At 38.5% G+C, this 27414-nt stretch overlaps 1 long non-coding RNA gene and 1 pseudogene across 1 annotated transcript in view; one reads left to right on the top strand and one right to left on the bottom strand.

The window, feature by feature from the left end:
- Positions 1 to 20191, bottom strand: part of LOC149227122 (uncharacterized) — a 28264-nt gene extending 8073 nt beyond the window's left edge. Inside the window, exons 1-3 of the long non-coding RNA XR_016247110.1 lie at positions 19628 to 20191; positions 17380 to 17697; positions 2713 to 2783 (exon numbers count right to left, since the gene is read on the bottom strand). This is a non-coding gene — a long non-coding RNA (uncharacterized LOC149227122). The remainder of the gene's footprint in view (positions 1 to 2712; positions 2784 to 17379; positions 17698 to 19627) is intronic.
- On the top strand, positions 89 to 1156 carry LOC149227123 (protein GAMETE EXPRESSED 1-like; annotated as a pseudogene).
- Positions 20192 to 27414: the final 7223 nt, after the last annotated feature.

Here is a 27414-nt window from a genome sequence, read left to right as displayed (position 1 = left end):
CCCTACTTACTGTTGTTATTCTGCTAGTATCAGATTCTGCAAATTAGTGTTCTAGAGATTAGATTATTGCATACATGGTACGAGAGCTATGTGCCATCATTTGCAGAGAAATGCATTCAAGCAAGATACATAAAGGGTTGTGAATGAGTTGAAGTCATCCACTAATCGGGTAGTGAACAAATTGGATCAAAGAGAGCAACAACCAGATTCTTAGTTGGAGCACTCTAATGAAAACCATAATTCCCTACACTCTATTGATTCTCAAGCAGAACTACTGGATCAAATTCAAAGGTTGTACAAGATAAAATGACAAATGTTATAGATCAGTGCAATTCCATTTTTTTGAGCAATCTCATCAGATAATTGGCACTCAAATGAAGTTTCAAGAACGGTAGTTTGATATGCAGAAGACTGTGGATACTAGTATGGTTGATCTTCAAAAGTTCTATGTAAGATTAGGACAAGACATAGGGTACCTTCAAAAATTAACTTCACATATATAAAAGCAAATCACTGAAGTGGCTAGCACTATATCATCTCAATTAGACAATATTCAAAATAAAATAGATGACATTGGCAACACAGTGACTTTGTCATTGGGTCAACAGAAACTATTACTGGATGACCAAAGTCTTGCTTTGCAAGGCCTTGATACTCTTACACAAACTCAAGCTGAAGCATTTGAATAAAGCAAGTATCAGTACAACAGCTTGCTGATAATGCTTGCCAGCACTAGCTTGAGTTCACTACTTACCAAGAGGAGCTTTAGCCAACTCATAATTTCCTAGCATAGAGCTCCTTTGTGGTTTTGTCAACTCAGGAAGCATTTGAGTCAAAGAAAGCCACTATGGTCATGGCTTAGAACAAGTTATCTTCATTGCAAAATTCCATTCTTCTTGAATCTCGGGCTATTAATACCATCTTCTTCTACTTGATTATGATGTGTGTGCTCTATATGTTGATAAAAACAAAAGCAAACCAATAAGGTCAGATGTGTTCTGTACTCTGTACTTTGCATATCATTTTCCATTGAGTTCATCATAGCCCATTTTAAAGGCAGTGTCTTTCACAACAAGGTTGGATTGCCTCAAAGACATTTTATGTAAGAACAACATTTTCATATACTCTTGCTCTCTTGGGAGTTCAATATTTTTGACTCGTATACCGTCAGCAACAATGGAACCCAAAAAACAGCACATAAACTTTTTTAATGTGCTAAATATTGAAAGGCACTCTTGCTAAATATTCTGCACTTCAATGTTGCCAAGTTAATATACATGTATATTTGTAATATAACACCCCATGGGATCACCATCGCTGATGCATTAACATTCATGAAATTGACCGATAAACTTTTCTTGGGAGTTCAATATTTTTGACTCGTATCCAAATAATAGAACCCAAAAGACAACACATCAATTTCTTTGATTACTGGAACCACAAAACAGCACAGTAATTTTGATTAATTAACAATATATTACAGGTTTAAGAATCCCGTGGGATGGAATAAATGGTTGTAGGTTTCCTGGAGAATTTACCAGTGTTCATCCTGAAGATGAATCCAGTTGAGGATTCAAAACATCAACCATTTTGGAAGATGAACACTAGTAAATTCTCTGGAAAAACCTACAACCTAACAATAAATGTTTTGCTAACTCATCAAGATGCATGATATAAACAAAAGGTACAACATGACAGACTCAACACATACAGAAGAATGGCATCACATGATTGACAGGTTGTAGATTGATTAGCCAACCCACTGTATGTGAAGCATCTCAAAGGCACAAAATCGAATTGCATACAACATACTATTTCAGGTTCTATATGTTTCACAATGGCATTTCCTCTGTGTGAATCCTATGGTAGATACAATCAATCCTATAGGAAGACTTGATGCCTAATTTTCCCCACACAAGAATTCTTGCAAAATCTATTAAAATTTTCAAAATGATATGCTGACTAGAATAGGGGCTAGATTTTGCTATAATGTGCCCATAATAGATCAAGGCACTAGTCTTCTTCCCTTGTTAATAAAAAAAAAAAAAAATCCAAAATTCTTCTCTTTTTTACCCCATTTTGTTTCGTTCTGCAATCTAGAATTTACTAGAAAAATTTACTCGATATCAGAGTCTGTTTGAATGATAAAAAACCCAAAAAATATATTATGAACTTGGCTCTACTTCCCTCAAGCAAATCATGTGAAATTGACCTAAAAATCCTAGGACATTTTGCTTGTAGGGGCCCTTGAAGTGTGCTTTGTTGAAACATCATAATAGGGAAAAGATGGTAAAAGTTATAGACCATGACGGTTACTCATCCACTAGGTGAATAAATATTCACTTATAAAAGTTCCCTACTTCTCAATAATCATAGAAATAGACTTTACATTCTCAATGCCAATGAAAAGCTAATAAACATTGTGCAGATTTGGCTTCCATAAATGCTTGCTATCTCTTTTTAGTGATATGTTATATAATTATTTATGTTTGCTTGGAATTTTTGCATAATTGATTATAAGTGTCATACTATGGTTTGTTAATATTCTGAACAAATTTTTAAGTAAAATGATTAAATTGGTTTAGATGTACACTCCAACATGCACATGCAAAAAATATAACTAATTAGGTCACACATAAAGCTAATGGCATTTTTGAAGTCTTGCAAAACTAAAGATCAACGTGTATCCTAGGGTTTATCAAAGAAACTTACCTTAAGATGTTGAAAAGAGCATCTAGGTCCACCAAGCTTTGTCGTAAATCTCTATAGAGGAATCCCAAAAACTGTAAAACCAAGGTACAAATTATAAAATTCTTTGATCACAATCCAACAAGATTCAAATAAATTACATGAAACACCATTTAAAGAATTTGTACCCCGAACAAACTGGGTAACTACAAAGAATTATTTCTCATAAAATGTAATAAAGCATCTAACTCACTGAAGTTTTGATTTCATATTGTCACTTTTCTTCTCATAAAATGTAATAAAGCATCTAACTCGCTGAAGTTTTGATTTCAGATTGTCACTTTTCTTCTCATAAAATGTAATGAATCATCTAACTTACTAAAGTTTTGATTTCAGATTGTCACTTTTCTTCTCATAAAATGTAATAAAGCAACTAACTTACTGAAGTTTTGATTTCAGATTGTCACTTTTCTTCAAGTTTTTATTTTTTAGTGTGAGAATGTATCTGGTCATTGAATACAATGGACCTGTATGTTATAAAAGTTGATTTTAGTGCCAATGTGGACTGAGGATGGAATGTTATTCTTCGGTTTGGAAGTGGAACCTACCTTTCACGATGGGAATGGATAGGGTATTGGTAGAAAATTGGTTATTCATTATGATATAAATGTATTTTTTTATTGTCTGTGGGTATCATTCTAACAATTTTAAATTGAAACTATGGGGCATCACACCTGCTTCATTGCCAAACCTGAAAAGGTGCTTGTGTCTAGACAGTTTATAAGTTCTAGAGAAAGCAAAGTTTGTTAGGATGCTTGTTATCATGCAAAAAACAAGTTATATGGTACTAAAATTTCTTCCTTGAGGTCAAGTAGAGATTTGACAATAAGCTATTTGAAGCTCCATGCCCAAGATATTTTAAAGAAGATGTATAAGTGTCAAATGCCACCATTCTAGAATTGGAAGTACCAAAGGAATCTCAATTCTAAAAGCATTTCATTTTTTAAGAACTTCCATAGTGATAACAATAACATCCTGCAAAAGATCCTAACATGCATCCACACAAACAAATCATTCAACAAGCAGATGTTAAGTGCTAGAATAATGCAAAAGATTATGAGAGATGCTCCAGAAATGGTTTTGATCTGCCATGTTATAGTTGATGTACCTTGGTAATAATCAAGTAGAAGTCAAGTGGAGGCTTTCTCAGGTTAACACTATTGAGTTTTGGTATGAACTGTGTAAAAAGATTTAATCTGACACATTTTTCTTGAAGAGTTCACTTCTTTGATGATGAGTGAAATGTTAACTCAAAACAAGTTAGACTAAAACATCTTCATAGTCCCAACTAAAAACTCAGATAAAAGAAGTGGTAGTTATATTAGCAATAGTGTTAGTTACAATAATTAATCTTCACAAAGAGTTATAAAGTTATCAACCCTTGCTAAGATATACAAGAGAGAATATATACCTTGGCTCTCATTGTTAGTGACCCTCCATCAGTTGACCTATATGGATTAATTAAATAAAAGTTTCAACTTCTGCTCGCTTTCCCATTGTATGGGACTTGCCAGTCCTGATGAAATGAGTGGTTGTGGACCTTGAAGGTACACCATATTACAAAATTGTGGTTGTTAGAAGTTTGATGTCTTTCAATTTGTTTTATTTGTGCAAATTTAATGCCATTGAATTTCAGGATGTAATCGAGTACATGGTGTGCATGTTAACCATGCTGACTGAAATATACGCCTAGTAAAGAAAGACTAGACAAATACAGACTTGCCTGTTTCGCTAAACATGTAGGATATGAATGTCATAAAGGGTATTCTAATTGAATCTCGGGGATTGATTTGAATCATGGAAGGGCTTTCTCTGCTTGCAAGTGATGTTGCATGGAGCCAAAGTAATGGTCATCTTCTTCACAATTTTAACTGTTGAAATTTTGTTAAAATTGGAAACTAGGGCCAAATTCCACTTTGGGCAGGTCTCTTGAAGAAGATAATTATGGCATTGAATTCCTCTTTCCGAGAGGACCAAAATCGACCTAAAATTCATCAAATTTAGTTAAGGAAAAGTGTGTTTTTGAATTTATGTTTCTACCATATAAAATCATCAAGGTCAGCCTCACCTATATGTCGGCTCAATAAGCCCAAAAGTCACGTCTCTTCAACCCCATTGAATTCTATATAAAGAGGTGCCTTTCAACCTCATTCGACACAAATCAAGGGCTCTAATATATATTTGAGGAAGCCGCAGCTTGAAGGAGCTAGGAGGACAAGTATTGGGTATGTTTTCAGTGTGTTCTTCCTTCCATAGGTTCGATCTTGAAGTAGTATGGCAGCCGCAGGTCAGGGCAGAGAATTTTGGTGATATTTCTCCTCTATTGAAGGATGCATATTCTTGTAATCATTTCAGGAGGGCCGCAGGATTTGTGAGTCTTGGACAGGGGGGCCGAAAGGCTGTTCTAAGGAGCAGAACAGGCCATAGTACAAGTAGACATGAAACCTTGATGGAGGTTGTTTGTAGCACAAAACCTTAGATCAGGTTTGCCTAAGGAAGGACCGCAGAAAGTGTCTCAAGATCTGGGCTATTCTACAAACCCTAATTGCAGATCTTCAACCTCAGAACTCATCAAATCTTTGACCAGGCTTCACTGCTCAATTTGGGACTATCTTGTCCTCTTTATAATCAGCAAAGGAAGCCGCTTGAAGCAAACCAGGACCGAGCTCATTTTGGAACCTATTGAGTTGCAGCTTTGAATACTATTGTCTACTGGTTAGGGCAGAACTTGTCTGCTATTATTTGAAGACAAAATTGCAAACTTGTCTGGCCTGTATATTTGGCACATGATCAGTGGTTCTAGTCATCATATTGACAAGTCAACCTTGATATTGATTGTACTCTCTTTCTCTCTTTCTCTGTTGAACATTTGATAATGATAATAAGAATATTTGATCAAGGGTTTTTCCCATCTTGGGGTTTTTCCCCAGCTTGTGCCAATTATTGTGTTCTCTTGTCTTGGCTTGTCTTCTGATTCAATCATATGTTCTTTCTTAAGTTTCTATCAATGTAATAATGATTCAATGCTAATGAAAGTGAAATGGACTAACAAATGGGCTATTATAGAATTTGAAGTATCTATCTTAATCAAGAACATGTCATCCTAAACTAAACGTGCTATCAGAGCTCAGGTGAGGACAAGCCCAAGCAAGAGTGAAAGAGAAAGCATCATTAAGTGAAGTTTGTTGATCAACAGCAGAAAGCAGGATGAATTTGTTGTTTTCAATCGAAAATCAAAGAAACCTTATACCACACCAAGTCTCCATAAGGTCTAATTTAGAGCTCATTTCTCTTGAAGAATATGTATGGAAATAGCCATAGTTGAGGTTGCAGATCTATGGTTTGTCAGAGTTTCAGAGAGGGCTGAAAAAAAGGTCAGTTTAAAAGTAGCATACATAGAACCAAGTTCCTATTTCAAGTCCAGATCCAAGTGCATTTTTTCAGAGAATTTTGATCAAAGTGAGTGGTCCAAGACAGAGAATTCGATTATCTCTAAATATTTGTGGTCCTGGGATGCTAACGCACAACAAAAAAAGTTTTCTTTTGTTTTTCTTCTAGACCAAGGAGCTGTATGTTTTGAAGACCTGTATTTTGCTGAGGTGTATTCCTTTCTCTTGCTGGTAAAGAACCGAAGTATTTTTAGGACATCCTCTTGTATATCCCAGGCTGAAAAAGATCAAGCAATCCAATTGGGATATGGTCATCCTTGAGGTAGAAGAAACAAGTCTCATTGACAAGCCCCAATTAGGGCATCAATTGCAGAACACCAAAGTTTTATTTTTATTTTACAAACCTAAAGACCTAAGACACAGCGTAATTCTCTTGTTTATGGGAAACTATTCTGCAAGGTGAAGAACAAAGTTTGTCTCTAATCTCTATGGGTTTGGATCTAAGAATATTCTACAGGTCTTGAAGGATCATTACAAGTCTCTTAAGCTAAGTCTCATCTTCTGTAGGTTCAACGCAAGACTATATATGACATCATTCTTGTGCAGTTGTGAAGGATCTGTGACAATTCTTCTGTATTGTCTGGGTAGCAAAGAGTTTAGGGCACCGATTCGGAAAAGAGCTTGAAGGTTCAGGCCACTGAAAGGCATTCTCCAAGCTCGGCCTTCATTGCAGAATTTTTTATTGAGAAGCAGCATGGAAAGTGATTATCTGCCTACAGAAAAGTAAGAGACATGTTGAAGTCATTCTCTTGAAACTTGAATAAACAATTCCTAAAGAAAGCTATAGTGCACTTTTGGTAGAAGGCAAAATTGAAGGCTCATCTCAATGACTGTATATGTATCCCTGATATGACCTTTATAGTAAAGAGACTTAAAGGATAGTTGCAATATTATAGCTGACAGGACTTCATCAATATTTGCAGTGTTACTACAACAGGTCAAGCATCCTTTCACAGTAGTAAGGGAAGAGCAAATTCATCATTGCCCTACAACAATTGCTTAAGACTATCAATTTGACACATCACCATTGTGATAGTAACCATTTGTATGACAGTAATCCTAAATTTTTCATGATAGTCCACCTGTGGGTCTAACTGAAGAATACCTGCAGTAAGGAAGTTCTGAAGATCACACTGTTTCGCTAGCACAGAGATCTTCTAGAGTTTGCTGGCATGGTATTGAATGAGTGGTTTGTAGATCAAGGCCATCAACCTGAAGGGATCCTAAAAGCATCAACCAGCCTAATCCTTGTGATGTACTATTGATAGCAATATGCTTCAAGTACAAAAAGGATCATTACACTTGAGTTGTAATTATCATTAACGCATACAGAACAGAGTATAGTAGGAAATTTGTTTTAGATGCTTTTGATTAATATATAATTCTAGACCAGAGCCTTTAAGTTTAGAGACACTAGAGGCTCCACTGGGAGTGTTCATGACAATAATCAATAAGACAGTATCTTTGACTTTAATGTCTATAAGAACTTGATGAGTTAAGCAATCAACAAAATGTTTTTAAACAGAGAAGTGTAGGAGGAATGGAGGAGCAACGACAATAGTCATTTAAAGCAATGATGGTGGTATTTGATGTAGTGAATTGTAGCAATAATCGAAGGAGAAATGATGGTGTATGGAAGCAAACATTTACATCTTTATCTAGCAGCTGGAGGAATGGAAGTTTATGCAGCACCTTTATATTGGTACCCTTGAGTATCCTTGGAAGTCTGGCAGCTAGGAGAAAAAGTGAATGGCACTTTTGGAGATATTCCTTATAACAGCCCTTATCAACATGAAAACATATCAAATCCTATGTCTTGACAAGCATGATAAGTAGATGGAACTGTGAGGACCCTGATCTTGACATCCTGATTATGTTATTGAGCTCCTTGATGCATTAAGCCAAGATCTTATGAAAGACAGACTTATGAATATGGATGCCTAGATATCATGGACTGGGTAATTTAATTCATTGGTCATCGTCATCTAGCAAAGGAGGATAATGCAGCTATTTCTTCATTTTGGTTGAAGAAGGACCATGATGATTCTACAAAGCTTTCTTTCTGTTCTGAGGTAAGCTTCTTAGAAGTTTGTTGTTGCAGGTGCCTTATGGAAAGTCTCTCTCATAAGAATCTCATCAAGCAAGGCTTCAGAACACCCAGTAGTATATCTCGATGACTCTTCCTGCCTGATGTTTGTTGACAAAGACAAGTCATGGCAGCAAATTATGGTTGATGACTTTGTCACATGGACCTAAGGAAAAGGGTCAGGTTACAGATGGCTCGGTGATTATGCTTTGGCATGGTCACTTTCCCTATATTCAGAGGGAGTTATGGACAAGCCATCCTGATTGTAAAGATGCAGCTATTGATTATGTATGATTGATGACCCTCTTATTTATCAATGTAAGAGGGAGTTGACCTTTAAAGTCAAGATGAAAGACCTAGCCATGTTGCACTATTTCCTACACTTAAAGGTCTGATGAGTTGGAAACGCTGCAAGTTTTCTTATGTATATCTTGTGGGATCCCTGGTATTCTTGATAAACACCGTATCAGTCATATGCCTCGCTATGAAGACTCTGAGTCGATCTATGGATAAAGCCTCATATATTGGATATTCTGATATTGGCTCGGTTGGCAGTGTGATGGATGGAAAAGCACATTCAGTGTTGTATCTCTTGATTTGGTTGCTCTGGAAGCACTATTGAGGTTGGATGTATATAGGAGAAAGTATGGCTTATTATGAAGCCAGTTGGTTGAGGAAGCTCTTCAGTGAGCCATTTGAGCACGTACTAGTAACCACCATTGTATATTGCGATATTTTTTAGTGGGGTTCATTTTTCAGGGAATCCATGTTCCACGACAACTCCAAGTATTGGGTACCGCCTTATTTTGATATGGTACATTGGAGAGCTACCAAGCTCCATCATTGTTGGTTGGATGAGCATATTACTGTCATCCTCTTGGTAAGGTCAAGATTATCTTTCTTCGGGGAGAGACTGGGAGTCATGGATAGACCCTACTATGAGGGTCCTGGTTGAACATTGAGCTCTGGGAGCTCCTGGGGGCCTGGGGTACTTATTGAGCTATGAGCGACCATAGGGTGAGTGGTTCACCTTCCCCTATTGGTGCGTTGTGTACAGGGTGAGTGGTTCACCTTCCCCTGTGATATCCCATGGTGGTTGACATGTGTGTAGGGTGAGTGGTTCATCTTCCCCTACTGTTGATGACATATGCATAGGATGAGTGGTTCACCTTCTCCTATGGCATATGAGCAGGATGAGTGGTTCACCTTATCCTGCGGATACCCCTGTGAGAAATGCATATGGGAATTTGACATGTCGGTGGAACGTGGTTCATCCTTTCCCCACATGTAGGATGCTTGTTCCCTACGATTTGTGGTTGACATGTCGGTGGGATGTGGTTCATCCTTTCCCCACGTGTAGGATCCTTCCTACTATTATTTTTTTGCATGCATGTAGGATGTGGTTTATCCTTTCCCTATGATGATTGTGATATGTGTTTGTAGGATGCGGTTCATCCTTTCCATAGATGTGATTATGACATGTGTTTGTAGGATGTGGTTTCCCCTTTCCCTACAAGTCGTTGTGAGTAGGATGTGATATATTCTTTTCCCTGTTGATGTTCTTGCATCATCCTACCGATGTAGTCCGGGACACATGGTAAGTACCTCCTATCTGACCAATGAGTTGGGAAAAATGGTTTGGGACCATAGCACTACCGATGGACGCATGTATTGTCGTACTCCCTATGTCTAGGATGAATGATGTTTCTTCAACTTGATCACTTGGGATCAAGTCCGATTGGAGTTCACCCTTTGGTTATATGGACTGACTTTTGTCAGTGGAGAGTGGAAATTTCTTGTGACTCACTCTCGATCAGTTCTTCTTTATTATTCATATCAATGTTCAGCAGAGCAGACCAGAGAAGAGATACTGAGATGGTTCACGCCAACACGATGGCCTGATTGATGTTGGATGGATTGGCAAGTGGAATTCTCCCTAGTTGAGAGGGAGTGTTAAAATTTAAAACTATGGCCAAATTCCACTTTGGGTAGGTCTCTTGAAAAATATAATTATGGCATTGAATTCCTCTTTCTGAGAGGAACCAAATCGACCTAAATTTCATCGAATTTGGTTAAGAAAAAGTGTGTTTTCGAATTTATGTTTCTATCATATAAAATCATCAAGGTCGGCCTCACCTATATGTTGGCTCAATAAGCCCAAAAGTCACGTCTCTTCAATGTTGAAGGAAATGTAACTAGGCTAGGTCTTCATAAATGTAATTTTGATATTTGTACTTATTCAAGAAAAGATAAATTATTTTTGTATTATTTGTCAATGAGTTTCTTGCTCATTGAAAATAGGTCAAGCACATTTTGAAGTGCTTCTAGAGATTCAAAGTCAAATGTAATTATGATAAGACCCTTTGAGGGCATGTTAAGACCCTTTGAGGGCATGTTACATCATGTATGACATCATACAAGGTCAAGGGAACACCTCCAAGCATGGTCAAATCCTCTCCTAGCATCAACGTGGTCTCCAAGCAGCAAAACGATGGGTAAAAATTGAATTATAATGCAAACTGTAAGTCGGCCTTAAAAGATAGTCAAGTTGGCCTAAAGAGGAGGGAAAAACCTCTATTTATAGAGGTTGTCCACTCCTCATTCAACGTGGAACTTGGCTCTGAAATCTGCAAGCAAAGAGAGACAAGAAAGCCGAAATAGGAAGTCTACAAGAGCAACAAGACAAGAAGACAAAACAATGAAGGTACAGGGTTGTCTTCTAGGGCATCAACAGCCACACGTGCGAGGAAGAAAGGACTTATCTGCGGTCAAGTATAGCAGGAAATCATAATAGCAATATCTCTATTTTTTGGCTAATACACAAGGTCTATTAGGCCTCCCCATCCAGCGAAGAAAGGAGGATTGTTCTAGGGTTTCTGTCCACATGTGAGAAGACTTTAGAAGTAGACTGTTGCAGACTTGACAGCAGACAAAGGCAGCATATTGAGAGACCTCACTTGAATGTATAACAAGGTCTACAAGGTCTCCAAGGAAAGCGAAGAAGGTCCTCCTTATAGCGAAGAAGAGAAGCCCTAATATACTAGGGTTTCCTAACTTAGAACAACAGAAAAGGACAAAGTACTAAGGAGCAAAAGTGTCGGAAGACAAAGGTCCATGTGCCAGAAGCTATAGTGAAGCAAGAGGAAGGATTTGACTTGTGCTTGGAGGATCCTATAGTCAAGGGTCTAGGGTTTGGCAATTGTTCAAATAAGAAGCTTCAATAAGAGAAATCTTACAAATGGTTTCCCTCTCAAGAGTGGATAGGGTTTGTCGGCAGAGAACCAAACTTTGTGTTCTTGCTATTTTGTTTTGGTAGCAGTTTGATGAAGTACACACATATGCACTAATAAGAAGAATAAGAAGCATAAGCTAAACTAGAAAAAGTAAAAAGACTTCACAAATTGTTATCAAGTCATGGAGAATCATCACAACACTACTTTTCCCTAGATTCTCTAACATTCAACCCCATTGAATTGTATATAAAGAGGTGCCTTTCAACCTCATTTGACACAACTCAAGGGCTCTAATATATCTCTGAGGTAGCCGCAGCTTGAAGGAGCTAGGAGGACAAGTATTGGGTATGTTTTTGGTGTGTTCTTCCTTCCATAGGTTCGATCTTGAAGCAATATGGTAGCCGTAGGTCAGGGCAGAGAATTTTGGTGAGCTTTCATCTCTATTGAAGGATGCATCTTCTTGTAATCATTTCAGGAGGGCCGCAGGATTTGTGAGTCTTGGACAGGGGGCCGAAAGGCTGTTCTAAGGAGTAGAACAGGGCGCAGTACAAGTAGACATGAAACCTTGATGGAGGTTGTTTGTAGCACAAAACCTTAGATCAGGTTTGCTTGAAGGAAGGACCGCAACAAGTGTCTCAAGATCTGGGCTAATCTACAAGCCCTAACTGCAGATCTTCAACCTCAAAACTCGTCAACCCTTTGACCAAGCTTCACTGCTCAATTTGGGATTGTCTTGGCCTATTTATAATCAACAAAGGAAGCTGCTTGAAGTAAACTAGGACCAAACTCATTTTGGAACCAATTGAGTTGCAACTTTGAATACTATTGTCTACTGGTTAGGGCAGAACTCATCTGCTATTATTTGAAGACATAATTGCAAACTTGTTTGGGTTGTATATTTGGCACATGGTCAGTGGTTCTAGTCATCATATTGGCAAGTCAACCTTGACATTGATTGTACTCTCTTTCTCTCTTTCTCTGCTGAACATTTGATATTGATAATAAGAATATTTGATCAAGGGTTTTCCCCATCTTGGGGTTTTTCCCTGGCTTGTGCCAATTATTGTGTTCTCTTGTCTTGGCTTGTCTTCTAATTCGATCATATGTTCTTTCTCAAGTTGCTCTCAATGTGATAATGATTCAGTGCTAATGAAAGTGAAATGGACTAACAAATGGGCTAATATGGAATTTGAAGTATTTATCTTAAGCAAGAACATGTTATCCTAAACTCAACAAATTTGGATTGCCTTAAGGTTCTGGGGATCATTTTCTTTGATCTGGAAACAAAGCTCTCCATCAATTGAATCAAGGTAATATATAAGTATGGTTGCCTCTAGACTTTTAATATTTGCATGGTGATTTTTGCACAATCCGGTTAAACCACTTATTAAACTCTTCTATAGTTTCAGTTTGATTTCCTTTAGAACTACTAAGAGCAACCAATAAGTATCTATTATCTTTTCGTTCTCCCTATTTCTCAAGGAAAGCATTTTGAAGGGGGCATGCATTGAATTAATTATCAAGAAATCCTTTCCACCATTCCACAACACCATCCACAGGAGACAATGTAAACAACTTTGTGGTGACATCTAAGTGTCTCGCTCCTCCCATTTTAAATATCACACTCCTAATTTTGGCCAATGATCCAAGGCAAAAAGAACATTATTTTCTTGGAATGTAGGAATGTTATCAATGGAATTTTCTAGAATTTCATGTGGAGCTTCATTAATTTGAGAGAATTCAAGTGGTTTGTAGATCATATTAGCTTGATCTAAAGATTTACAGTGCATTGTTGAACCTGGCTTATAGATCTGGCAACAATGAAACAACTCGGCCTTTAGAAGAAGTTGATCTTGGTCTTCCAAAACACTGGAACCTTCAACAACTTTTGCTACTCTTTGCTTAAGGATACAGCCTCAGAAAACGATGATCTTGCCCTGACTGAATAATTTGACCCCTCTGATAATAAATCCACCTCCAGATAGATTCAACCTCTTCAGAAATATGGTCACAATACTTGATGGGCTTGGCCTTCCAGTAATTGAGTTTGTCCTCCAGATAATTTTGGTAATTTTGAACAGTTTTTGCCTCCAATCCAAATGAACTCGACCTCCTAATAAATGTGCCCTTGGCCGCAAATGGAAATGATGCTGATGGGCCCTTTGACTAGCTGAAGAGTAGTGAGGCCTCGGGTTCATTCTAAATTTTCCCTTCTCATCGCAGTGCACCGACCTCAGCAACCTAGTCAAGATAGTTGAACCCGCGACTATAGGAGTCCAAGGAATTACAGGAGAGAGATCAGATTCCTTCTTCTTACCTACCGTTGTGGGTGTTCGGAACCCCAACATATGCCTCATCTTTGCTCATCTTTGTTGTTGAGGACACGAAGAAGGCACACCTATGCTGCTAGGCTCATGTACCATCGAACGCTAGACTGGTTGAGTATGGTGAATATAGAGGGACGATTTTCAGTCGCTGAGTTTAGATAAAAAGAAATGCACGACTTGGAGTTTACCTTATAAAAGTGGGGTAGATCATAACTATACCTACATAAACAAAGGGCTTGAAAGTAGGTAATAGGAGGGGAAAAATGTTGACCTCCATGAATTATGAATTAGAGCAAAGATGTGAAGGTTTCAAAAAGTGAGATAGTTCATTAAAAAGGAAAGATAAAGAGATGTCTTTCCCTCCTAATGGAATATTAAACTTTTTCTTCCCAATGAGATTTGATTTCAAAAATTTTGTTATATATATAAGGAGTTCATTTCAATTTCAAAAAGTTCAATAACATATATACAAGGAGTTCATGTTCTATTGTATTCCAATATTTCCCCAAATCCAAAATACAACTAAGAATAGAAGTTAAAGAAACGGGTGAAGAGAGAGTACCCAAAGGCGACACCATCGAAGTAGTGGCTAAGTGGAGTTGTGGCTGATTAGATTTTTGCTTTGTGGAAGCCCAATCAATAATCATAGGAACAATCGCAGTGAGTTTGGGAGCCAAAGCCATCAAGATAGTAGGGGTAGCCGAGACAGTTACAGAAAGGACGGAAGGAGTCGTCATCATCGAGACAAATCCTTTCTTTTTCATCTTGGGAGACAAGGGCTTGTACTTTCCTTTGATGCCATGGAACCCCAGTGAACAATTCATAGCATTGTGGTCATGCTTGTGACATCTGGGATATCTAAAGGGGACACCCTCATAGTGTAAATTATGAAGAGAAGTGATGCCTTGATGTTGGAGCTTCATTTCACCCCATAAGTCGTATGTGATATCCAAATTTACCAATACCCTCGCCACCTTCATCTCCACAGAGTCTTTGAAAGTGAGGTTGGCCTACAAGCATTCCCCCAACTTGTTTCCAATTTCCCTAAGAGCCTACTCTGACCAAAATTATACTTTTAGTTTCGAAACTTGAACCCAGATAGGGGCCTTGTCTAGCCTCTATCCAGGTGTGATCAAAAAGATGGGTCCAATGATTAAGCATGAAAGGGGTGGAGTCGATACTCCAAACCTTATTCAAAGCCCAATAAACCTCTTTAGACTTGTTGAAAAAGAAAATGAGCTAACCTCTTACTGGTATATGAAAGTTGGTAGTGAGTTGAATGAGGCCCCTACTCCTTTATCATCCATTCTGATATTGTCTTCCCACTAAAATGACGACCACGAGCACAACCCATCAATGCAAACTCAGAAATTTAAACAACTTCGTAAATCTCGACCCTGTCACCCAGAATGAAGGAGAGTTGGCCCTTCTTTTCTTTAACGGAGGGGTTCTTTCATTTTCTAATAGCAAATGGGGGGTTGGGCTTGGGGGAATGAGTGGGCTTTACGGAGGGGATTGTGGTCAAGGGAGGAGGTTTCAACGAGATTGGTGGGGGGACTACATTGTGAGAAGAAAAAGGAATGGAGGTGAGACTGCCAAGTGGAGGAGCAATTTCTGAAGAACTAAAAGGAAGAAATCCTTCAAAACCGACAAGCGAGATAGAGAGATCCAAAGGCGAGGAGGGGGAAGAGAGCCCATGGGCGACAAGGGTATCAGGTCTGTCAACAACAACGAAAGATTTTCGTAAAGGTAGGTCTCTGCAATGGAAATCGGTAACCCATGGGGAGCAATACATGGGGAATATAACCATAAGGAGAAAACCTTGGTTGGCAGCCCATATGCAAGTAGATGATTGAAAACAGACAAGATGGGGGGAGATGGAAATAAGAAACCCTCCGAGGAATGTAAACCCCAACTAATGGAAGATTCTAGAAAATCGTTGATGCTAGTGTGAGGACTTGAATCTCTAGTTGTACCCATGTCGTTACTTTGAATAGAATCCCACCAATGAAAACCCTCTGTGAGCGAATCTCCAGAAAGAGGTAAGACCACATCAACAACTGGAGTGATAAAACCCTATACCATGCTTTCTTCAAGCCTCAATCTGCCAAGTGGAGCCACAAAACCCTATGTCATGCTTCCTTCAAGCCTTGGAGCCACAAAACCATGTGCCTTGGAGATAATATTGTTTCCATAAAGAAGAGAACCATAAATAGGCTCATGAACACCATCAATATCTACTGGAAGTGTTGCAATTAAAGCAATAATGAATACAAAAGTTGTGGTCAATAGGATAGGGACCATCAAGATGTTGAACCATGCAATGTAGAGATGGTTTTTAGTGCTAGTGATCTAGTCACATAAAAGACCCCATAAATTTGTGCTTTGAGATACCTCTAAGATTCAATAAGTAATCCAAAGTGAGAGGATTCGCTGATAAGGTGATAGTGCCAACAACCCTGAGTTGACCCAAAGTGACATCTTGTGATCCTTGCACAACTAGGGTGCCAGTTTGAGCATCAAAAGGAGGCACAATTGCACAAGTGGCAACATCTCACATTTAGGGAACTTGGCCACAAATCTTTATGTGTTTTTCCATTGAGGGTACCTTTAACATTTCCCAAGGCACAAATCACATATTTCGAGGAATTTTGGATAACTTGTCACATTCCACTAGCTTCATGCATGAAGAGGTGCTCCCATCCTTTAAGAAGATTTTGGAGGATTTCATGGCATAGTCAAGGGTCACATGTATAAAAGAAGAATGCCATAGTCAAGAATATGAAAATTGGCATTTGTATCACATGGCGTAAAGGAGAAGGACATAGGTGAAGAGTACTCCATTTAGAAACATCTAAAAGCTTGTTTATGTCCTCTTTCCAAAGAAGACAGGGCAAAGTCTTTTGTGCATAATATTCGACAGTTGATCCTTCAGACATAACTGGGGAAGAATGGAAATCAAAATAAATTGCGTAGCATGAGAAACTTCCAAGCTTGTTTCAAGTTCTATTGAAGAGGGTGAAGTTGATGTTATGGGTTCATGCTCTTACATTTCCTTAAGAATTTCCTGATTAAAATTTATTGGAGGGAGCTACTTACTCAGAAGAACTCTAGATTAATCATCCTTGAATTTCCCCCAGATGAAGATTGCTTCCCTTCCAATCCTCCAGAAGGCACCTTACGATCAAACTTATTAGATGTGACTTACGTTCAAGCTTAACAGCTCCAAGAGGGCCTTGAGCTTGGCCTGGAATTCTACAGAAAATATTTAAATTGTTTAATGTCCATTTTCAATTTTAAATTGATGCATTTTGCAGGCAACAAGAGTCTCAACTTGGCTTGCACCTTTGAGACAAAATTGCTAGAGAAGAGGAACTTTAAATCATTATGCCATAAAAAAATTGTAATAGTTTTCTTAGCTCTATCCTTTCGATAATATGCCAGTATTTTCTAGTTTAAATACCGTCAAGTTAACTATGGATGTCATCCTCCAATGTTAAAAAATAATCAGAACAATAGGCACAAAGGCAAGTTACCTTTGCTCAGGAATCTTTGCATCCTCCGTGGTGGCTTTTTTATTAGTGAGACATGTTCCACGAGGGTCAAAACAGCCACATTTGGTACCTTTAATTGCCACAAAAGATTTGCTTCTGATGAATCACTTGTCAGATAGCCATCCTTGCTTCTTGCATCAGTTTCAACCTCTAACTCATCAGTAGTTGCAGCTTCATAAGGAGTTCTTCGCCCATCAAATTCACTTTTTTTTTTCTAATAGGTCTTCTGCTTTTAATTACCCACTGCATCTCATGAATCTTTTGCCATCTACTTTTGCATAATACACATTGTTGTAGTTCCTGTCCATAAACAAAACGAAGTCCTCTGAAATCAATAGGCTGATAGAAAACATTAAAAATTTGAAATTTGAAGCTTGTGCTAAAAAGAAGATGACAATTCTAGACATATGTTAAACATTGACAACAAAGGCTTTTGTGCCAGAGCTTAGAAGCATTAAGCATATCACTTGCATAATTTATAAAGTAATAAAACTGCAAAACATGGCCAAAGCTATGAGATTGTAGAGGATTAGAAACCCTGGCTCACTAAGTTTTTTTCCTCCATGAAAGGTGCTCAACCCATAGCTTCATGGGTTCAACAAAATGCTAAAGTTTAGATTTGACTGAAATATAAAACAACCTTACTCAGATACCAATAGTAAAGAAAAATGCTTGTGCGAAAGATACAGGGAAAAAATATGAGGAAAACAAAAGTAATATACTAAAGGGTTCATTTAAGTCATTTTTTATTCATTTCAAGGTCTCCAGTAACATTGATATTTAAGGTCTCATTTACAGGTCATTTTCTTTGGCTAGGGATCTCTAATGAATTACAGTATTGAACTTTAACATGGGTTTCCATTATGAAACAATTTTCATTTTCCTAACAGATGTTGAATGAAAGTATTGGTACAAATATTCTTCAAGCTAACATCCCACTCTACCTCCACTACAGAATGACATTATTTTGAAGTTAATGTCGGATATTAACCAGAGATTCAATCACAATTCATCAGAGAAACCCTAACTCATATTCACCACTAACACAAGTACAACATTGAGCCAGAGAGAAACAGGAAATGACTGTAAACATAAATATGGAACAAGGCACCTTCAGTACATTTCAAGGAAGTTAAAATCTATGGAGGATTTCAAACACTATCCCTAATCATTTTTCATTTTTATCATTTTTTAGATCTTTAAAAAAATCCTAAAAAATAGAGTCACGATTTTTATACTTTTGATTTCTTTGATTTCCTAAAAATATGGAACAGATTTTTATACTTTTGATTTCTTTGATTTCCTGAAAATAAGGAAACAGGGATAAAAAATTGGAAGTATTACCACCAATAAAATATTAATGGATAACCAAGTCTAAGATACTCAAATATCATCAAGAAATTTGGCAACAACCATCACACTAGTTATTGAAAGTCTATGTACATTCTGAGAAGTAATCCAAAACCCTAAATTGAGTTGAAACAAGCGGTCAATATACCCATATACAACTACAAAAACAAAGGGACTAAAATGCATATACTTAAAAATTATCTCCAAATATTGTTCAATGCTAATGTCTGGAATTCAAATGCCATGGAAAACCCACAACCTTGGTGGTGATAAGCATTGACTTGAAGATGTTGATTGTCTCTCATTCCTAACCACAACGGGAAGAGAGAATGGAAAGGATAAAAGGACTACTTGGTTCTGCAGAACTAATATCAGAAGCTTAAAATGAGTATATGTCATATTGAATCCTTCTTGGCGAAACGCGCCTCATGACAGAAGCCATTTGTGTGCAAAGATACAAGAATTTATGTTTCAAAGGGATTCTGCTGAGAACAATAAAACAGGTAAAGGTTGATGGCATCAAACTCTACCTACCTACCTACATTGTTTCTGGCAAAATTCACATCGATATCTAATGGAAGTGCACCACCGACCTCAGTCACTATCTTTGCCTTTCAAAGAGACCAGACATGGTCAAAGTGGTTTTCTATTTCTGTGGGTGGACCAAAAAAAAAAAATCTTGAATTGTCTTCCATAGATAGATGAAATCATAGATTTGTTTTACCAAATTTGGGCCAAGATTGCCCAGAAAATGGTTTTTTCTTTTTCAACTTCTCATCAGAATGAAACCCAAATGGGATTCAACAAACCATCATAACTACAATAAAATTACACTAAAACTACAACTTGTGATGGATTGAGAGAGAGTTAAATAAAGTACCCATGGGTTTCCCAATGGTGGACTGGAAGTGGGTCTCTAAAAGCCTGGACACCTCATTACGAGCTCTGATGGCTTCAAAAAGTATTCATACAGCTCTTGGACCACTACTCCAAATCCTTCCGGGTCCTTGAAATAATCATGGCCAAATCTGAGTCTTTGGTATACCAGCTACTGACCATGGAGGAGTTATCGTCCGTCTGAGGTTTTGGAGACTTTGCATTCTAATGATGGACCACCTCACACTCATATTCAATATATGTGGTAGTGGTGACAGTGGTGGTATCTTCACACTCCTGCACCGGCGCCTCCACCTCGGCCTCCCATTCCTGCACGCGCCCACGCTCCTCCTGTGAAACGCTGAACCTCATTGGTGTCGTTGCTACCCTCATTTCCCTCCTTTGCCGATCAACAGGATTTTTGTGAAACGCTGAACCTCATTGGTGCCGTTGCTGCCCTCATTTCCCTCCTTTCTTGATCAACAGGATTTTTGTGAAACGCTGAACCTCATTGGTGCTGTTGCTGCCCTCCTTTCCCTCATTTGTCGATCACCGGGATTTTGCACACTAATAGTTCTCAAGGCCTTTACCAATGGGTCGTATACTAGGAATATGTAACCATTAATATTCTTTGTATAATAAGAATTAGTATATATTAGAAATATATAATAAGAATTAGTACGAGTGAAGGGCATAATAAGAATTAGTATGATAAAAATTAATGTGAGGGAAAGGAAAAAAGGTTTTTATTTATGAAATGAAGTGTCTTATGTTTAAAGATTATGAATTTGGCATTGAAAAATCAAATAGATCTTTTCTAAATAATCTTAGGGTATAGGATATCAATTTTATTAGGAATTTCTCATACCATGTATAGGAGTCAAGGAATGTATCATGAGTAGGGGAGGTAAATAAGGGCATTACGTCTTATAAGAAGCTTTTTAGTATCAAGGGTTATGAGTTAGACTTAAAAATCACATAGATCTTCTTTAATGGATATTTGGTCTTAAGTCGAGATATGGGCACTATATGAGGTATTTCTCACTACATATGGGAGTTAGTGTCTATGTTATGGTTAGGAGAGGAAAACAAGGGCCTTAGTCCCTAAATTAATCTTTCTCATGCTCAATTGCCATGAACAAGACCTCTAGCTGGGAATATAGCCATTCAGTGTGTTTTGCATAATAAGAATGGGTCTCATGGCCTTTACTATGGCCAAGGAAGGAAATTAAAAAAAGGGACTTAAGTCCTAAATAATCAGTGGTTGTTAAAAGGGTTTCAAATCACCACATTAATTATATTCTCTAAGGGAAATTCATTTGTTGGCCTCTAGGAGGGATGTGTCTACCATTCAAAGGTTTTACACACCACGATTGGGTCTTGGAGCCTCATCATTGGACCTTAATTAAATTAGGAGGCTTTCAAATCACATATGATGCTTACAAGTGTAGGATTTGTCAAAATAGGAACATAAGGGGCTTATGCCTTATTTGAATCTTTGATGATTAAGCTTTGTGAAGTAGTTCTCAAAGAACCACACATGACCTCTATAGGGGATCTTAGGCCTCTATGGGGGATCTTTAGTGACATTAATATGTTTCACATAGTAAGAATGGGTCTTCGGCTTGTACCATGGCAAAGGGATGAAAGCAATGGCCTCAAGCCCAAAATGAAACTTATTTGGCTTACACTGCATGAAAAAGACCATAAAGAACAATATAAACCTTCTTTGAGGGATTTTAGGCCTCCATCTAGGATAAGGGTTCCATTATGAGGTTTTCCACATCATATATGGGAGTTAGGGCCCATATCTTGTCATGGTATATCTTAGTTAAATACTAGATGTGCATAAGGACTCATGTGCATGGTATGTCTTGGTTAAATACTAGATGAAATAAGGACTCTTCCATATGGGTACGCGATGTATAAAAGCATGATGGTTGTGCATAAAACCTGGTGATATTGATCAACATCCGATATGGTCTCTTGAAAAATGAAAATGAGCCATGACAACTTCAGAGGGAGATGCAAAGACCTTGATGGATATGATGTTGAAGTTTGTTGATTGATTTGTTTTAGGAACATATTGATTGATGTTTGCAAGCTGAAGAGCGTGGAAAAGAGAACTCTAAGTATTATGTGAAAATAAACCAAGTAAAGGGATGTTGATCTTAGAGGAAGGAAGTAGTAGCATTTGATATCATGACTAAAGGTTTTTATGATTTGGTAACTCTAATATTGATGGCTTTTTTGAGTTGTGATTTGGCTACATGTTGTAGGAGTACATGCTAGAAAGATAACAATTGAGATAATATATTTGTAGGTGTTTGGATTAACTCTTAAGAAAGGAAAACTCAAGTCTTGGAAAATCGGAAACCTTGGACGCTTGAACTAATTCATAACCATATTCTAGAGAAACAAATGACTGAAATGATGCTATGATTGGATGGGTTTGCGGAGCAGTGTAAATTGGAGCAAATTTCTCTTACTCCTACCCATACAAATTCATGTTATGCAACATAGTCTGCGACATATCTTCAATCTAATGTAACTATCTAGCATAATAGAACTGTCATTTCTAAGGACCAAAACAAGAAAACTTGTTGATTTCTTAATTGACATAGCTTGCACAACTTAAATAATCAATTGTCTATGTTAATGAAATGATGTTTTTCTTTATTTACATTTGAAGTACTAACACATGCTAGATAGTTCCAAGGCATGATAGGCATGCCAGGATGTGTCAGGTGCCAAGGCATGGCGTGAATGCATGTTAGGGAGTGTGAGGGGCAAGTGCCAAGGAAACACAAGGGAGCACTCATTTCAAATGCATGGAAATGAAGTGTCAATGAGTTTTAGGTGTGCTAAGGAGGGAGTGAAAAGGTAGGTCAAAATGCTTGGAAATGAATGAATAAGAGTGTGTGCCAAGGAGTGTCAGTTAATTTCAGGTGTCCCAAGGATGAAGTGTGTTAGGAGAGGTTTAGAATATGACTTGCAGGAGGCAAGCCTATGGTTGTGATAAGGCATGTACAAAGTAGTTTTAGACAAAGGGAGAATTTGGGTTGGGCATAACATTGTTTTGTTAATGACTTGGTTGGGTTCCCAAGTCGCAAAAAAAGTAAAGTTATCTATGAGGGCATGATAACTAGGTAGTGCCAAGGTGTTCCAGGGAATGACAAGAAGTACTAACACATGCTAGATGGTTCCAAGGCATTTTAGGCATGCCAAGAAGTTCTAGGTGCCAGGGTGTGGCGCCAACACATGCTAGGGAGTGTTAGGGCCAAGTTCAAGGGAAAAACAAGGGAGCACTAGTTTCAAATGTATGGAAATGAATGAATAAGAGTGTGATAAAGAGTGTTAGTGAGTACGAGGTGTGCTAAGTGTCATGGAGTGCTAGGGAGTGTCAAAGCATGCCAAGAAATGCAGGGGATGCGAACACGTGCTACATAGTGCCAAGGGATTGTTAGGCGTGCCAAGTGTTATGGCATGTCAAGATGTAAACTTTGTTTCTTAGTTGTTTTAAGACCACAGTTGTATGTGAGCCTTGTATTTGTAACTTGTTAAGTTGTATGAGTTGATATTCAACATGAGTAGCCTAAGATGAGTTATAGGAAGTTCTTAGGTGAACAAGGCATAGTCTAGTTGTAGTAATTGTAACTTGGTCAAGTTGTTATTATAGTTGAGGTAGGATTTGGTTCAGTTCCCATGTTGCAAAAATTGTAAGGGTAGTTGTGAAGGCATCATAGCTAAGGAGTGTCATGGCATGCTAAGGAATGAAAAGGCATGACAACACATGCCAGACAGTGCGAATGCATGCAAAGGAATGTTGGGGAGTGTCAGGGCTAGGCACAACATTATTTTTTCAATGACTTGGTTGGTTTCCCAAGTCGCAAAAAAGGTAAGGATATCTATAAGGGTATGACAACTAGGGAGTGCCAGCATGTGCCAGGAAATTCCAAGAAGTGCTAACACATGCTAGACAGTTCCAAGGCATGTTAGGCATGTTGTTGGGGCCTTCATTTTGAGTTTTTGCAAGAATACAAGACAGGAACAGGTGGTGGGGACGGTCGGTTGAGTTGCGAAGCTGACAGCCAAAGGGGGGAACAAGAACCACGAGTGGTCCAACAGTTGTGGAAAGTGTAGGTTTTAACCTCGTATAGAAATTACCTGCATACGAATTCTAAAACACAGAAAAAAACAATGCGAGAGCATAACACATAAAGCACATATACACAAAGATTTTCCCCTGGATCCCAAAATCGGGACTACCAGCTTGATTTTTCATTATATTCCTTTCAATGTTACAATACATATTTATACATGCCAAAGCATCCAATACCATGGACCGAAAACCATCGCGTCCAAAACCATGGACCGAAAAACCATAGGTAGGTCCGCCCAACCTAATATAGGGTCCAAAAAAAAAATTCCCGGGGCGCTGCCCCGGACCCCGTAGAGAGGGGGCTTTGCCCCCACTCTAACCCCCTGGTACACTACGTAGGTTATTCATGGAAAGAATATAACACAACCCAACATTCTCCCACTCGTTGTTTTCTTTCCACAGGGGGCCACAGGAAAGCTTAGTCATTTTTCCAGCCCTGAAACGCCCATTATTTCTCTACACCAAGAGAACTTCTCAGAGCTCACAGATTTTGTCAATGCATCTGCAATATTCTTCAAAGTGTCCACCTTTACCAGCAACACCTTTTTTTCTTCTATCATATCCCTCTCAATGTGATACTGCACATCAATGTGCTTTGTATTTGAATGATAAGCAGGGTTCTTTGCCAAGAAAATTGCACTTTGGCTATCACAATCTATCCTTATAGCTCCCTATACTAACCCCATACTTGAACACAATCTCTGCAACCAAAATGCTTCCTTCCTTGCATGAGTGGCTACCATGTATTCTGCCTATATAGTTGATAGTGCCACTACAGATTGTCTCTTACTCATCCAACTGACTGCACCTCCAAATAGGTTAAACAAATACCCACTTGTAGATCTTCTCTGATCCAAATCTCCAGCCTAGTTTGCATCAACAAAGCCACGAATATCTAAGACTCTGTCCAATCCTTGTCTTCCTTGGTAGCAAAAACCATGATCACTAGTGTCATGCAAATACCTGAAAACCCGCTTCACTACTGTCCAATGCTCCTTCCTTGGTTTTGACATAAACCTGCTCAATACTCCCACTGAATGTGAAATGTCTGGTCTAGTACAAACCATTACATACATCAGGCTACCGACTGCACCTGCATATGGAACACGAGACATATCCTCTTCCTCTTCTTGTGTCTTGGGACACTGTTCAGCAGATAGCTTTACACCTACAGGAATAGGAACCTTCACCGGTTTACTATCCTGCATATTAAACCTCTGTAGTATTGTCTCGACATACTTCCTCTGGTTTAAATAGAGCTTCCTCTTTGCCCAATCTCTTTTAATTTCCATGCCCAAAATATAGTTTGCAGCACCAAGATCTTTCATGTCGAATTTGGAGGACAATTGGGTCTTCAAATCCTGGATAATTTCTTTGTCATTTCCAACCAGCAACATATCATCCACATACAAGACCAGATAAATAACATGGCCACCAATTAATTTAAAATATACACAGTGATATACTTTGCTTCTGGTGAAGCCAATTCCCCATATAAATATATCAAATTTCAGATACCACATCCTTGGTCACTGTTTTAACCCATACAGAGACTTCCTTAACTTGCATACCAGTTCTTTCTTACCCTTCACCGCAAATCCTTCAGGTTTCTTCATGTAGATCTCCTCTTCCAGATCCCCGTGAAGAAATGTTGTCTTCACATCCATCTGTTCTACCTCAAAATCAAAAGCAGCAGCAATAGATAAAAGTAATCTAATAGAAGTTACCTTGGCAACAGGAGAAAAAATATCACCAAAATCAATTCCCGGCACCTGGGAATAACCTTTTGCTACTAACCGAGCTTTGTATTTCTCCACCTTTCCTTCTACATTTTTCTTCTTCTTGAACACCCATTTGTTGCCAATGGGTTTACTTCCAGCCGGCAACTCCACTAGATCCCAAGCCTCATTTTTGTGCAAAGATGCCATTTCATCAACCATGGCCTCTTTCCAGAGTTTTCCATCCTCTGAATCTACTGCTTCCTTCACAGTTCTGGGATCATCATCAGTAATAGATAAAGCAAAATTTGAACAAAACGCAGATGGACTATACCTTTCTGGCTGCCTTCTTTCTCGAACTGTTCTTCTTACACCTGGAGTTTGTGGCTCTTCATCTTCTAATTCCTCCTTTGTTGTAGAGTCCGATTCTTCCTCCTTTAGTTCAAACTCTATCTTCTCAGGTTCCTTTGGTTGGACTTCATGTTTAATAACATCTTTCACCTCTCTGAACACCACATCTCGGTGTACGCAACCTTCCTTGTTGCTAGGTTCCAAAGCTTATAACCCTTTAAACCATCCTTATACCCAATAAAGATGCACTTTTCAGATTTACTATCCAACTTGGTTCGTTTCTCCTTTGGAACATGTACATATGCATCACATCCAAATACCCTCAGATGTGAGAGAGGATTTCTTACTAGTCCATACTTCTTGTGGAGTCTTATCCTCCAACGCTGATGAAGGTGATCTGTTGACCAGGTAACATGTTGTCTCCAACGCCTCTGCCCAGAATTCCTGTCCTAACCCGGCACCACTGAGCATGCTTCTTGCCCTTTCCATCAACGTCTTGTTCATTCTTTCTGCAACTCTATTTTTTTGAGGTGTATATGGAGTAGTCTTCTGCCGTGCTATACCACACTTCTTATAGAATTCTTCAAATTCCTTACTGCAAAGCTCTCCTCCGTTATCTATCCTTAGCACCTTTATCTTCTTCTCTGTCTGGTTTTCCACCAGAGCCTTAAATTCTTTAAACCTGTCAAACACTTCAGATTTCTTCTTAAGGAAATATATCCATTTATTCCTTGAGAAGTCATCTATAAATGATACATAGTACACAGACTTACCCAATGATGGAACCTTCACAGGTCCAAACACATCACTGTGCACAAGCTCTAAAATCCGTTTCGCCCTCTTACCACCAGAGGGGAAACTCACCTGATTCTGCTTCCCATATACACAATTTTTACAGAAATCAAAATCGAGAGAGCTATTACTCATACATTCTACCATACCTTTACCATGAAGTATTCAAAGGACCTTCTCTCCAATATGTCCAAACCTTTGATGCCACAGCATGGCCTTCTCTCCAGAGACCACTAGATTTTCTGCTCCACTTTCAGGAACCACATAATTGTTGCACCCATCAACAACAATGCTACCTTGCAACTTGTACAGAGTTCCAGTCCGAACGCCCCGCATCAATACCAATGCTCCTCGAACCATCTTGCAGGTATCCTTCTCGAACACTGTTTTTACACTTGCATCATCCAGCTTGCTTAAAGAATATGCAGAACACCCAGAAGCGTTCTAACCCTTCCACCTTGCAACTTCAACTTTACTTTTCCGCGACCAACGATTCTAGCCTTCCTATCATCCCCTAAGAAGCCATCACCACCATCATATTTATCATACTCGCAGAACCGCTCTCTATGGGGAGTGAAGTGAAAGGATGCACCTGAGTCAATCAACCATGCCTCATGATCTACATGTGTACTTGAAGAAGCTAAGTACACATCCCTACCTTCATCTGAGGTGGTTTTCGCCTATGCAGAAGAAGCATCATCAAATCTCTTTCCTTTGTCAGGAGCTTTAGATTTACAGTCCCTTTTGTAGTGCCCTTCCTTTCCGCAT

Source organism: Pinus tabuliformis, chromosome J, assembly GCF_031772625.1.
Source record: "Pinus tabuliformis cultivar Carrire ecotype Pingquan chromosome J, CPIR1, whole genome shotgun sequence".
NCBI lineage: Eukaryota > Viridiplantae > Streptophyta > Pinopsida > Pinales > Pinaceae > Pinus > Pinus tabuliformis.
Note: the sequence above shows the minus strand (reverse complement) of the source record. Positions and strands in the feature narration are given on the sequence as shown.